The 14,912-nt window shown below is 49.2% G+C and overlaps 1 protein-coding gene across 1 annotated transcript in view; it reads right to left on the reverse strand.

The window, feature by feature from the left end:
* The window catches only part of LOC149341220 (uncharacterized), a 159,002-nt gene that overhangs the window by 79,926 nt on the left and 64,164 nt on the right, over positions 1-14,912 (reverse strand). Inside the window, exon 2 of the mRNA XM_089543166.1 lies at positions 10,702-10,785. The gene's annotated coding sequence lies outside the window, so the exon portion shown is untranslated. The remainder of the gene's footprint in view (positions 1-10,701; positions 10,786-14,912) is intronic.

A 14,912-nucleotide genomic window follows, 5' to 3' on the forward strand; every position in this document is an offset into this window, starting at 1 on the left:
CTCCTTTCTGTCGTGGCAGTTACGCAGAGTGGACCCAGTCCAACATCCTTCGCCACCCTATTATCGCCGACTCGAAGCAGAGCCCGAAAGGAACTGCGAACCCAGCTGCTGCGCTGAGTCACGGCAGATACTGCGCGGTCCTTTCGAGCCACCGGCTTGACAACTTTTCTCGCGCGAAGTTTTCCGAGGGGCCTCATAATGCCTTCCAAGCGCGGGGCCAATTTATTGCGACTGCAGGCCTTCTCGGCTTTGTCCACGAGCCAGTAGTCTCCGCATGAGAAATCTAAGGCACCGCACGTCATGTTGTATTCATGAGGCGGGCGGCTCCGGGAATCCTTTTATCTTAGAGCTCCCACTTTTGCTCTTGTGCATGGACGCGGCTGTGCAGGGACGCGGGTCAGCGCGTTTGAGGAGAAGGGAAAGATGATTAGAAACGAAGCAGCGGGACTCGGAGCTGAAGCAATATAGAGAATACTAAAGCCTGAAGCAAAAACTGCCTCATTCTTCGGCGCCTGCGCAGACACGTGGCCACTGTGTTTGAAAACTCCGCATTGCCTGGCTTTGCAGAGCGCACATATTTGTCAACTCCTACTGCGCTGTTTGGAGTGCGACAACCGCAAGTCTTCGTCGTAGTGGCTTCCAGTGCTCATCCTTAGAAGCCCCGCGATGAGAGAGAAAGAAAAAATGGCACAGGAGAAAACAGAAATGGCTTTTCCACCATACCTTGGCGAATCGCCCCCGCGTGGGTATGTGTCATGTTTACTGAGGGGAACAGCAACTGTGATTTGCAAAGCAATGTAATTCAAGAAACTTCGTGCACGGGACTTTATCTAGACATACATTAGTCGCAATGCCTAGACTTGAGTATAAAAACTCCACTCAGAGTAGTGTTAAGAAGTAGTTGTGAAAACAGTGTAGAAAGTCACAGCGTAGTTGTGATGGAGCGCACGATTCTTAGTAAGGCGCTTCTGCGCGCATGCTTTTTTTCTGCATAACATTCTTGGCTGCGTCAACTTGCTTGTTGCTCCAGTTTATTGGCTGTCAAAGGACTGTAAAGATGCGCCTTCCGATGAAAATCATCCTCTCAGGTGAGAGCGCACCATGAGTTTAGAACCGGCTCAAAGTTTGCATGAAATCTTAGTAATTAGCCACGCGTGCCGTTTCCAGTGCATATATCAAATTCACACGCACCCAAACTTGCATGGACAGGCATGCCCACAGGTGAGCACAGTTCTGCACCCGGGACTGCTGGAAAAAAAAAATGATATAACCAAGCATAGAATAAATGCACTTTCTTTGTCATATTAGAAGCTTTGGAGCCGATTTCCAGCTTTATCCGCATGTACAGTCTATATACCGCACATACCAAACAAGAAAACGTCGGCACGTCGTGAAAACTGCACGAAAGATTTCGGATGCCTTCTGTGGCGGACAGCCCTTGTTCGCTTCATGTGCTTCTCATTACCTGCTGTGCTCTTAAATATTCCGTCAGCTTGTATTTATCCTTATTTTTGTTCTCTCTTTCTCGACCGACACAAACTCGACATGATGCTCCATGCAAGCGGGAAATATTGCTCCTTTTCAGCTTATGGTGCCTCTTACTTTAAACTAGCTGGATAAAATTGTATCTCGTTACGGTACATCTCAGTCGCACTAACATGAAATGCAGCGGTCGCTCTTGTTAGAGCCTCCGCGAATTGTGTATATACCATACTAGGCGGAGCACGACATCATCAAGGTAGCAGCACGATGCTTTATTGACTGAGGGCTGCCGGCTGATGTAGCTTTGCTCACAATCTTTGCATTTTTATTCATTTAAAAAGGCTATGCTAAGAGAATTCGTGAGTCATGCTTCACCCAAGCTTCCTAAGAGTGTAACAGTAGTGCCAAAGTATCATTAAGCACTGTGGGCTATCGGTCACAAGGAGAAATCTCTAGTCTCGCAAATTCTGCTAAATTTCGTTAGTGCAGCCCAATAGGGGCCATGGCCCGTCATCGAATGTTCGATAAAAAAAAGAAACAGGGTCGATAAATTTGATTTATTTGAATGAAATGCGATAGCAATTTTCTTCACTCGCGAATCTGTTCCACTTATGATTTTATTCCAACTCTGATTTTATTGTCTTCCACTCACCAACCTATTCCAATTTTGATTGTGTTCCAGTTACGATTTTATTATTACTCTATCTCTATTCGCAATGGCTTCTTTTGTTCATTTTCGCTCATTAGGTCTCCCTCCTCTTTCCCTACAAGTGGAAAGGAGGAGAGCGGCGGAAGGGAGACGGCAACGTCTGGCAGGTGGAGATTTCGGACACTTTTTGCTTTCATGTCGCTCCTGGTGCTATCGCATTAAAAAGTTGCATGCAACAAGCGGTGGCAAGAATCGAAACGACCGAAACTGCGGGTGCCCCACTGCCACCCTGCGTTCCGAAGCACTTAGCTTGCGTGTGCGGCGATGGTCGTACTGGGAGGAAATGCCTGATCTCCGCTGCCATAACAAAACCTCCATAGGAGTTTACATGATAGTTAATGGCTTTTCACGCGCTCCTAAAGAATACACATTGCTTATGCTCACGGCTGCACGTAGAGCACGCTATTTCAGAGCGCAGCTCTTAAGCGCCCGTTCACGGGTTTAGCAGCGTCGCCGCCGTCGATGTAACCGAGCCAAACCATAAATAAATAAAAATAAACATCACCGTGAGTGGGATTCGAACTCGTGGCGCCTAGAAGAGATCAGCTGCCCTGGCCAATGCACGAGAGCGGTAGGCTATCGCGGCTTTTTCTTCTTGGTATTTTTTCTACATGGTTATGTACAGAAAGAATATATATATATATATATATATATATATATATATATATATATATATATATATATATATATATATATATATATATATATATATATATATATATATATATCGTCTTAAACTGCAGCACACTCTCGCACTGTGCATCGTGGCCTTCATCAGCTAATAGTACTGTCAAACTAATATCACCTCGAGACATGCCGGCGACCCAGCAAAGCAAAACAATGGGTCTGCAGAGCCTGAGACACCGAAATAGTCCACTCAAATATCGCATTAGGGAGGATCGCAATCGTCCTTAGAATTTTTGATACTCTTATTTTTTCTTTTTGCCGAAGTAATGGTCATGGCCGTTATAAGCCGCTGCGTATACACATGATCCAGAGACACGACGGACCGACGCGGAAGAAAATCGGGCTCGAAGGCGGCCCGCCGACCTCAGGCAACAACTTCAGCTCCCATTCGGTCGTCTCTAATTTCGCAGCGAAGACAGCGCCAATTCAGTCGGCTCCCTCTCGTCGCGGCTGCGCCTCGCCCCTTCTGTCCAGATGCTTAATCGGTTTGAGACGGCCTTTGTTCGCCGCGTTGCCACATGTTCGCGCCGCTGCTCTCCATGATTGCACCAGCGTGTCGAGAACAATGCGCTGGAGACGACGACGAAGGACGTGGTGCTAAAGAATTCCGGCGACGAGGCGCCGCTTCCGTGCTAATTGCCCCGCTAGGAATATTTGCCAAGAAACACTGCGAATGCCGCTAATGAGGCTCGCTTTCTCCCTGCTGGTTCTTAGTAATTATATGCAAATAATCCCCCCCAGTGAGGAGCCGCAGCGCAGCGTTAACTGCAGCCGCTGATGTATCATTTCTCCCATGGAGTTCCTGGGTCCGTTAAAGCAAATATGCCTGTGACTGGATATTTTTTGCGCAGTGCTTACTCGTATGCAACATGAGCTCGTCGAAGTCAACGCATCAATGAATGACCTGCTGCTCTTCTACCGATCGCAAGTTGGAAATGTTGCTCTGCGTACAGGGGCGATGGAAAGAAACGCGAACAGAGCGCAGCGTAGAGGCGCTCCGCGGTTCGCATTTCATTTCATCGCTCTTTTACTTTGGTGGTACCAATAATACGCTAGAGTCCGTGAAACATCCTAGAACACCTCTAATGTCTTTTTCTTACCACACAAACAAAAGCGCGATCAAAAGGAATTCGAAAGCCGTGCGCGTAGGCGCTGTGTTGTTCGCGTTTCTTTCCATCGCGATAGTACAAGTGCAGACATAAGTTAGCGGAACATGCGATTCCGTTCTGAGTACAAGCACGCCTTCCCTACCAGAAATGAAGAAACATGGAAAGGACAGGAGAAAGCGCACCTGCATCCTCTATACCAGCATGCACGCTGCATAGCTGGCAGTATCAGTTATGCAACGCGCGTGAAAAATGTCAGCAGGCAATAGCATGCTCCTTTTATTTGAGACCGTGCCTGTGCAGTCGTCGCCATAAGACGCGTACCTATGAAGTGTCTCCCTTAAAACATTTACGAATCTGCCTCGTGCTGGGTTAAAAATATATGTTTATCTCTGTATAGGTTACTCGTGATCGGTAAGCGCACAGAACAACTATTTTCGGCAATTAACATAATGATGTTGATTTAAAAAGCCTTCTTCTAACCAAGCGATCAGTTTCGGCAGGTGGCTTAATTAGTGCAAGTACTGGAAATTTGCTAAATAGTTTTCGCCGAAACGTTATCGATTTTATCTATGTTATCTAATACACACGCTGATATCCGTTCTTTAATCCGAAATCACTCGCCGTTTCCACGCTCGCAAATACCATCGGGCAATGGAGTTTCAGCCTGCGCCAAAACATCAAACGCTGGCGCCTAGGCTCGCATGTATGGTGCTTCCGACTCACTATACGGAACACAACTTTTTCTTGGCTTCTCTCATAGAGCCCAAAACGGCTTTTTCCAACTAGAACATCTTGAGTGCGCAAAAAATTTCTTGGTCCCTATCGTAAAATTGTCTGATAATGACAGAAATATCAAAGCTGCAGAACTTATTGGGGTACTAGAGGTAGACGGCTGTAACCTTCACTGAACGCAATCGCCTTCTGTGTGCGAATAAAAATAACTTTGCGGAAAGCAAACAAGAACACAAGAGTGACGCCAGGTTCTTCGCGCTTGATGCAGCAATCTACTTGTGTAACTCTTATTAGTATGGCTGAGATTTCAGTGGATGAACACAAAAATTACTGAGATTTCAGTGCAGTGCACCTCCACTCCGGTTGCTTACAGAAACGAAACACCGCAGCTGATGTCATGTTTTATGATGCCTTCCGGGAGCATCCATATTTCTTATAGCTATTAACATTTCAAACTGCATTGAAATCAAATTTATGCACCCCACCCAGCTTATTTAACGAGCCTTTGCCCTTTAATAAGGCAGAGCTAAATTGTTAATGTGCGGTCTGTTTTGATAAGTGGGTAGTTTGAGCTGGTTAATGCTTTACCGTAATGCATTTATTTGCATCCAACCTCACATAATCTGTCATTCCTAATATACTTGACCTGGAACGGACAGATACATTTACCGAGCACTACAGAAGAGCTATAAAACAGCGTATAGGATTGTGTTCGTTCCAGTGAAGATAAGCAGAGCAATAAGAGCAGATCTGCTAATCTAAGTCGCGCACACCGATATGCACAGCGGTGAATTTCCCTGCCCCCTCCCGCCGAAAGCATGAAAGAAGAACAGATGGGGCCCTCACTACCATAGAAGGCATATACCCGCTGGCCAGCAGGTGAAAATAGCAACGCTCTTTTCTCACTGGTCACAAAGTAACAAGGTGACCATACACTGGTGAATCGTGATTAGGTTTCCTGCTACGGAAGTCATAATATTTCTAACAAGAAGCCGCAAGCCCTAGAAAAAAAAAATCTACCTAATGTCAGGGTCGCTGCAACAACAACAAAACAAAGTCTTCACAACGGCATCTCCACGTTCGTACAGCCCTCCGAGCCGCGGAACGGCTCTTCACCGACTTCCTTCTCTTTCTGCTTCTGGCTTACCGTCCCGAAGAAAAGCCGAGCGAACGGCCAGTGCCACGAAGCGAGTGGTCCATGCGCGCGATGCGTCGCAATAGCAGAAGCAGTGGACGAGCGTACAGCATTAGTATCGTCGCCCAGAACGACTTCCGCGTAACCGAGCGCGAAGCACTACACACCCCCCACGCCGTCGCTCGTGTGCTCGACCCAGACACTGCCGCGTGGGCTGCGGCTGACGCTGTGCCCGCACGGGCGCAATGCAACTCCGCTCACGGTAATGTGAGCGCGGATCAGCGCAGTGAGGTGAAAACCAGGCTGGCTGTATGGGCTTCGCGACGTGGATGGTTCTCGCAGCACGGAGCGGAAGTGTACGCCTACGGACGATCCACTGATGTACAGCCCCTGGCGACGTGTCGACTTCCGTTAAAGCAGCTTTTAGAAGGCCACGAGAATTGCTTGAAGTATTTGAAGGCCGGTAATATGAAAGAATGTACGGTTTCGTTAGGTGACAACTTTCAACGAGACGGAACTAAAATAATGCATCATGTACATACAAATCCATCCTACTGGTACGCTGGGGTATCGGGGGAGGCTGTTTTTGCCTAGGTTCTTAGTGCTAACGGCAAAATGCTATACATGTTCAGGATATGTTATCCTTAATTCATTCCAGTTACCGTTAAGCACTGATATAATCCAGGCTTTGACGGAATGCTGTCTGGTCAGGTAGTGCCACAGTAGAGTGAATCTTGGCGTCAGCTAACGTTTTTACACGGTCACTGACCCAATATTCATTCTACATTAAGCACTGAGTAATAGCTGTCTGCAGCCGCTCTGTATAGCTGTGTAAGGACGTCGCTAGCAATCGAGGCTCTTTGTCCTTTACCATGAAAGCTAACCATGCCATTCCCAGAACAGCGTTATTGCTCCACATATTGCTCCACTTCTGTACCCAGGCGAGGACAAGACCCAGTCAGGAGGTTTAGCATCTCCTTTTGTCTTGCCTCGTGGGCAATACCTGTATGTTGCCCGAAGGAGAAATAAACAAAAAAAAAACATGGGTACGGTAGCTAAAATCCATATTTTTTTCCCCACCCAGTGAAGAAACAAAAGCAATTGCGGCAGCTGGACTACGTTGTCGCCTTAGACTCTAGCCTTATGACACCATATGACACATCCTTCAGTGGTAGCATCTATCCCAAGCTTAATTACGAGCAATTAGTCCCTTATTACAAATTTACTCTGCTTTGGGGGATTCCCCCCAAAAATATTGGACTAACAGCGTACCCACTACGAGTTATTGATGTTTTCATTCTCCCTACCATATGCTAGCCGTCCTGGGGACAAATTACTGAACGCTCTCAGTCTGAAGACAGCCTCAAAGCAATCTCAAGGCCCTGCTCCTTACTCGTCAGCCCTGAGCACGGTAAGGGCGTGGTTAGGGCCGACTTAAAAGGGCGGGGCCTTGAGACTGCTTTGAGTGTGTCTTCAGATTGAGAGCGTTCCGTAATTCGGCTCCTGGTTAGCTTAGATGGCACAGCGACTCCCCTGTACAGATGGTGGTGCCGGGTTCGAACCCCGCACCAGGACGAATTTCTCTAACTAGGAAGTTTCTGTGAAAGCTGTAAAGCTTTCCTTTCCTTTGTAGCCGTATGGCTGAGCTTGGGTGGACGCTAACTAGTAAGCACCCCCTTATTGCAAATATGCTCCACAATGGGGTACTTCATAAAAAATTGGACCATAACACATCCTCGTTGGCCTGAAGATGAAGAGCGCGATCCTTTGTTCTAATTGGTCAGCCTGCGGTCAAGGGTGTTGGGGCGCGCATCTTCTCTGTTGGACATTCAATGTTTGTTCTCTCTCTCTCTCTCTCTCTCTCTCTGTCTCTAATTGGTCAGAAGGCGACCGCGTGATCCAGTATTGGCGCGGAAAAGCTTGGTTAGCCACGGGGTGGTCACGCTAAAGCGAACACGAACAAACATACCAAATACGCAACAAAGTGGCCAAAGCTTGTTTCCAAAACTGGCACTTTCAAGGTGGTAACAACACGTCCTTTCTTCGTTCAAGAGCTGAAAAACGGACCCTTGTATCAGTGCGCTCAACAAACCGCTCCTACACCAGAAAAATATTTTCATTTCTCATCAATTTCTTCGAATGAAGTTTCACTTTACGGCAATGTCTCATTCACTGCATGAAAGCGGCAGCCAAACAGGCTAAAGAAAAGGAAATCGAAATAAAAAATGAAGTGCCGAGAGGCCGCTGTACTGGCTGCGAGTAGCACAGGAAGTAGCGGAGAAGGCAGGCAGCGCAGCCTGCTTCAGCACGATGTTCATAACTTCTGAGCTTTCCTAAATGGCGGCCCTAAGCGTGCTTGTGAAATGGTGGCATATGTTCGGTATTCGTATGAAAAACTTGAGCAATCCTGTACATCGTGACAGCAGCGTGCGAGCAAAGGAACATCTCAGCTCCCCTCACCCCTGTATTTCAGGAGTACGTCCTCCAGTTGTGTCTGCCAATCATGAATGCGTCCCAGAATGAGACTTGAGCAACTCTCTACTCGTGATGGCAACGCGCGAGCAAAAGAACATCTCAGCTCCCCTCTTCTCTGTCTTTCTGGAGTACGTCCTCCAGTTGTGTCTGCCAATCATGAATGCGTCCCAGAGTGAAAGACTTGAGCAACCCTGTACATCGTGATGGCAACGCGCGAGGAAAGAAACATCTCAGCTCCCCTCGCCCCTGTCTTTCTGGAGTACGTCCTCCAGTTGTGTCTGCCAATCATAAATGCGTCCCAGAATGAAAGACTTGAGCAACCCTGTACATCGTGATGGCAACGCGCGAGGAAACGAACATTTCAGCTCCCCAAGCCCCTGTATTTCAGGAGTACGTCCTCCAGTTGTGTCTGCCAATCATGAATGCGTCCCAGAGTGAAAGACTTGAGCAATCCTGTACATCGTGACAGCAGCGCGCGAGCAAAGGAACATCTCAGCTCCCCTCGCCCCTGTATTTCTGGAGTACGTCCTCCAGTTGTGTCTGCCAATCATGAATGCGTCCCAGAGTGAAAGACTTGAGCAACCCTGTACATCTTGATGGCAACGCGCGAGGAAAGGAACATCTCAGCTCTCCAAGCCCCTGTACACTCTGAGTACGTCCTCCAGTTGTGTCTGCCAATCATGAATGCGTCCCAGAATGAGACTTGAGCAACTCTGTACATCGTGATGGCAACGCGCGAGCAAAGGAACATCTCAGCTCCCCTCTTCCCTGTCTTTCTGGAGTACGTCCTCCAGTTGTGTCTGCCAATCATGAATGCGTCCCATAGTGCCGCCTTTCAGCGGACGCGCCTGTCGGAAAACCGGAGGCACACGTGTGAGAAATACCGCCCCAGCGTATTAAGCGTCTGAAATTGTAAACCCGAAAGTTTTAGTCAGTGCGAACTTATAACGATATCCGCCAAAGCATGGACGTATATCGCGCTTTGCATTAGCTTCTCTGCCTCTACGCACGTGTTTGAAGGGCCAACAAATTTCTTAATTAAATAGTGCCAATGTTTCATTTCTGAACGTTCAGCAGTGATGCCTGCCGAGCTTCAACGAAGTATGGCGTTTGGTGAGTAGATCTACTTCGACTGAGAGCGGAAATAATATGCAACGCACGCGACCGCCTTGTCTATTCCCTCGGCGTCCTTGCTTTTAGAGCTGTTTTACCAAAATTACTTGTATGACACCACGTGTCGACGCCAAGAGTGCTTAGCTGCAGAGGCCAGGAGTTCGGTAGGTATTTTGTCTCAGAAAGGCTTGTATTACAACTTTCTTTTCGTTTTTGAAAGTACCAAGACTAGCCCGTAGCTGTCTGATGCGAAATCGGAACGGTGCCCTCACATCCAACGACAGCGCGCTTCGGGGCGACTGATTGGTTCCAGAGCATTACGTCACAGCGTGGAGAACCAAACCACTCGCTGCGCCCTGAACGCCATCCGCGCAACCGGTCGCTGTGGACGCTCCGATTCGAATCCTCCCGACGACTCGGGCGAAGCGAGGCGGCGGCAGCCAAGCGTGGCCGCGCCGATGGCTCATCCCCGCTCATTGTTGGGGCCTCGTGGTGAATCTCGGCTGACCGCGCGCGCTCTTCCGATATGGGCTACCCGGTCAGCGTGCTCGGACTCGGTCCTTTTCACTCGACCAGCCACCTCAATGGAAGCGCGGAGGGAAAAGCGGAGCGTGCTCTCCTCTCGGATGCCGGGCGGTTCGCAAGGTTGCGAAAAGCGCGGGGATGCGCGGCTGGCCTGCCCAGCCTCGTTCGTGGCATCAGTCGCTCGCGAGAGTCGACCAGTGCAACCCTGGTTTCATCGCTGCCTCAGTGGCGCCATTGAAGGCGTCGCGCGGTCGTGTCAATGCGGTCGGCGCTGGGTCGCTTCCTTCCATTGTGCTCTGGGGAGAGCGCACGAGGGACGGTGGTCGTACGGAGTAACGGCTCGAAGGAGAAGTCGTTCCGGCGCTAAAGTCGTAGGTTAACTGCTTCGGCGACAATGGGAATGGAAGCGAAGCGAGATTGAAATGCGGAAGGAGCAAGTTCCGGGAGCTCTCAAGGAGGTAACATGTTCGCACTTTGGATGACGGCATCGTTATGCATACCTTCCCGTGTGTCTGTCCCTGCGAAGAGTATGCGGTGCAACATAAATGGCAAAAAGTTATAAAACACGCGGAGAGATCGCTACAGCGTGAGTGATAGCATCATAGGAAAGAGTCTGAAAACCGGGCTCATTCTGGCTTAAAAAATGAACACAGAAAATCTTCGCAATTGAACGAACCACCATTTCTTTGGGCACTGAATTCGCTTTAAAATAATGATTGAAGGAACGAACTCACGTGTTTATTCTTGGCTTCACAAGCCCTGGGACCTTCTTTTAGCAAGCTGCCATCACGAAGCTCAGCAAGATGGGGCTTGGCTTCCTGTAAAAGTGAACAAAATATTAGAATTCGTGTCAGAAGTGTCAAGTAAATAAAAGCAAAACTACTATACAGGGAGCACCACGGTCAGAAAAGAAACTCTTTTATGTGGGCCAAAGCAGGCCACTGGTGACCGCGACACCACAAAGGGGGCCGTATTCAGCCGTCAACAAGGCGCCTGTGTTACGGCATAGTGCTAGCTCGCAGACCACACTTTTGCAGACGAAAGCGAGGTCACACGTCTCCTCTCAGTGGCAGGTCCATGGTGTACCCTTTGTGCTGAGCGCAATCAAACATACTAACCCCCGCAATACGAGCCAGTTCTGTTCTCACCAAAATGCTCCTTAACCTATTGGTGTTTTATTTCGGCGGCCAGTTCTATCCTCACCGAAATGCTCTTCAACCTATTGGTGTTTTATTTCGGCGCCGGTTCAGCAGCCTTACATCACCACGTACTAACACTGTTAGAATACGAATCCGAAATCGAGGCTAAGTCCACGCTGAACTATTGCCTACTCCGACCACAACTACCCGAACAATAGCGCTCACGACGGCAGTACCTTCACCGCTACTGCGCTCCCCGAAGGGACGGCGAAACTACGGTGGTCTCGTGCTGCTTGCTTTTATTCGTCACTTCCCATTTCATAACCTTACACCAAACAAGCTGTGGCCTGGTCAGCTTCGCACGTTGCGAGTTATTCGGCGGCTTGCAGAGAGGATGCACAATCGGGCAGGCAGACTACAGGTAATAAAACTTTATTTGTGTACAACAAAGCAACTTCTTTATTAACGCGATTGCGTCAAGGAGCTCGTGTCGCAGAAAATCCGGCACCGTCGTCGGCATCGTTGATCGTGAGCGAAAAATCCACGAAAACTCGAAAAATCCTAGAGAAGCAACATAGGAGGTAGGTCACGTGACCTTGTGGCGTCATCCCAACCTGCCCATCTGATGGTGAGCAAACTGGTCTCCGCGGCAGGTGGCAGTTAAATTAATAATTGCGCACGAGAGGTTGCTCACAAGAGCAAGCTGCATCGCAAAAGCCCCACCAGTGGCAGTACCTACCATCCCAGGGCAGTGGCGCATCACTTAACCGCTGCACCACTACACCAGGAGTGATGTGAGGACTTCCAGGAATTTATTAATGTTAAGTAGAGAATGATCAATTCTACATACGTGGGCATTAGGCCATCAGCTATCGCGTCATACCCTGAAGTCGGAGCATAGGTGTCCTCTGCAGTTTTTGTCCGTTTTGCACGTCAAGATATCTATATTCTTCACGTACTCTACTTCTCTAGACTTGAAGTAGAGTCCGATTTGCGCAGCAAGTGGGCACGGGGAAATTCCGCGCTCCGGAAAATTCGTGCAATGAGTAAAACCACCGGTAGCATGACGGGCTTGTTGACTCGCTCCAGTAGAAGTTGAGACAGTAGCTAGGACCACAGAATCGACACCTAGCGGACTGCCTGCGTGTCATGTGCTCCTTAATTACGTGTGCGCCGAGAAAGCGAAGGCGGGAATCGGGATTTCGATGGGAAAGGCTGTCACTACGAGGTTGCGTGCGTGTCGCCGCACATTTCATGTTTGTTGATAACTGCGTGTTCCGAGTTTTATTTGCTGACTCCAAAGGTTACATTGAGTCTAAAATGAGGAAACGCCCGCCGGCGCAGTAATTGAACTTGTGTAGTACCAGCGACGTCGAGCTGAAGCGTTTTGTCTATGGGTCTGTCGAGACTCGAAATACACAGCCGACGTTTTCGGAGTTCGCTCCAGCTTCTGAATTCAAATGAGGTTGTTTAAGCCACGCTTGAGAGCTTAGCGCCTGCATTGCAGTAAAGGTGCACACGTAGACAGATATCCCTGCAACACAGAGCGCTTTTTTACATCTTACGTGAGTGCGAGCAGAAGAATAGTTAAGGACTTGAATACTTAGTTAAGCCGATCGAGTTAAAACTCAATTCGGAAGCTGTTTGTCTCACGTGAACAAAGCGAGTCTTTCATTCATTTATATTACGTTGGAACAATAGCCACGTGCCTAGCCGCCGTCAGAAATATTCTACTGCCTCCACAGCCAAATATTTCAACCATTTCTTCAACAACTGAGACCTATCTTTTACACACTTTCGTCGCTAGAGAAGGTACGCATGAAAATTTCTTTCTGTCTCGCTTGAAGGCACCTTATGGTGTACCAGTGAGGTTTCTGCACAGCAAGTGGTAATCCAGACAGCTGCCTAATAGAGCCGCAGCAGGTGTCCTTTCCTTAGCGGCATACTATCTAGACATTCACGGATCGAATGTCTCAAGCACAATTAATTATCACAACGAGGCAGGCGACAGCGGTCTTTCGCCGAACACGTACTCGAAATCCTCTCGCCACTGTGACACCTTGTCATACAAGCTGAATGCTGCCTTTTAGGTAGCTTTTAAGTAGCTTTTTGCCGGAATGTACAGGAGAGCAGGGAAAAGAAGCTGAAAACACTAGAACACTTTCCCTAGTGGCGCAACTCTAGTCTGCAAAAACTGCCGCTAGGTGACCGCAACCATCCTTATCGTGACGATTCGGACGCAAACTGACGGCTTTCTTTTAGCATCATACGAGCCATCGAAAGCCATGCCAGGAGGAGACGCTTTGATACGAACAGACAGACTTCACTGCAGCTTAGTCATAGGAGTAATATTGTTGGGCCGACGTTCCGCATCAACACACTAAAAGATATGGAAGGAGTCGAGTACGTAACTGTGGACGGCAAGCGAAAGAAACAAGAATGCCTTTTCGGCTCACTCGAAAGCCACAGGCAGCTAGACACCACCTTGCAGCGTTCCTAAAGACGTACAGCTCCAAAATCTCAGAGTACGTTCAGCAAGGTGAACACGGTCAGTAACTATACTTCAAAGCGATGCCCTCCAGAATCGTGTCTGCGTCTTGTGACAAGCATTCGACATCCACGATGCTGTGTTCAGCTACCGGACAGCAAGTGGGCGCTTTGATGACATGCCATGTTTTAACCGAGAAAAAAAAAAAAATTCTTCCCGAAACTAAATTCAGAGGGAGGTCAGAACCTTTCTATGTAGGACTACTTGTTTTTATTTATTTTTTATCGTAGGTGCCTCGTTCGTCCCTTACTGAGATCGCGAGGGATGTGAATAAAGCACAATAAAGGCTGTGAATGGTGCGGACCTACAAATTTACTCCGCCATTCGTCATAGCTGACCGCACGGTTAGCTCTCGGGACAAGACACATTGATCAACGTTCGTGACGCCGCCAGGGGACACGGTGCACTGGAGATGAAGAAGCTATGTATACACACGCACGGCCGAGAACCGCAACGACACTGCGCGCATCCTCAGCGAAAGAGGCCAGCGGCACCAAGTGCGCACGCACCACCGGGCCCAGCTGGCGCCGGCGGCAACTCGTAAACTGGGTCGTGTTCTGCTCGGCTTCCCCCTTTAGCGCCTCGAAGACGCGCCAGGGTCAGCACGTCTCGCAGCGGCGACCGCGTCTTCCTTCCGCTGCTCGCGGCACCGGAGCGGAGGGCCTTGCTTTTCTGCCTGACGCCGTCGGCGTGACCGTGCCTCTGACCGCAGAAACGCAGTCGTCGTACGAGCGATTGCGCCCCCGAGTGGTTCCCGACGGCGCGTGCTTCGCGGCGGACAATGAGCGGCCGTGCGGCACGCTTCGCGCCGAGGAACGTGGGGGGGGGGGGGGGGGGGGGGGGGGGAAGCTATGCTTCACGCAGAAGAAAGCGCGCGGCGGAGGAGGATGCCCCGGTAAACGAGTTGACCTCTCCGCGGCCGTGACTTGAGCGCCGTCGGTGTCGGCACTGGGCGCATTAAAGAGTTGCCGAGGTTCAAGGTGAGGTTCTCTCTGGAGACGTGCTGGATCATTGGAGGAGTTCTTGTGAAAATGATGCGGGGCTAAGCTGGATATGTTGCAATAATGAGGCGCATCGAGCCCAAAAACTTTTCGAGGAGCCGAGAGTTATCGGACCTCGCGCGCACTGACCGAGCGTGCCCATTACGCTTTCTTATGTCCCTCTCACTTTTCAGGACTTCTTCGTCTCAGAATTGGGTGGGTGAAAACTGTATGTCACATTTTTATTCAGAAATTGACTGGAAATAGAACTTTCGGAA

Source organism: Amblyomma mixtum, chromosome 5 (genome assembly GCF_055824585.1).
Source record: "Amblyomma mixtum isolate Tamu chromosome 5, ASM5582458v1, whole genome shotgun sequence".
Classification (NCBI taxonomy): domain Eukaryota; kingdom Metazoa; phylum Arthropoda; class Arachnida; order Ixodida; family Ixodidae; genus Amblyomma; species Amblyomma mixtum.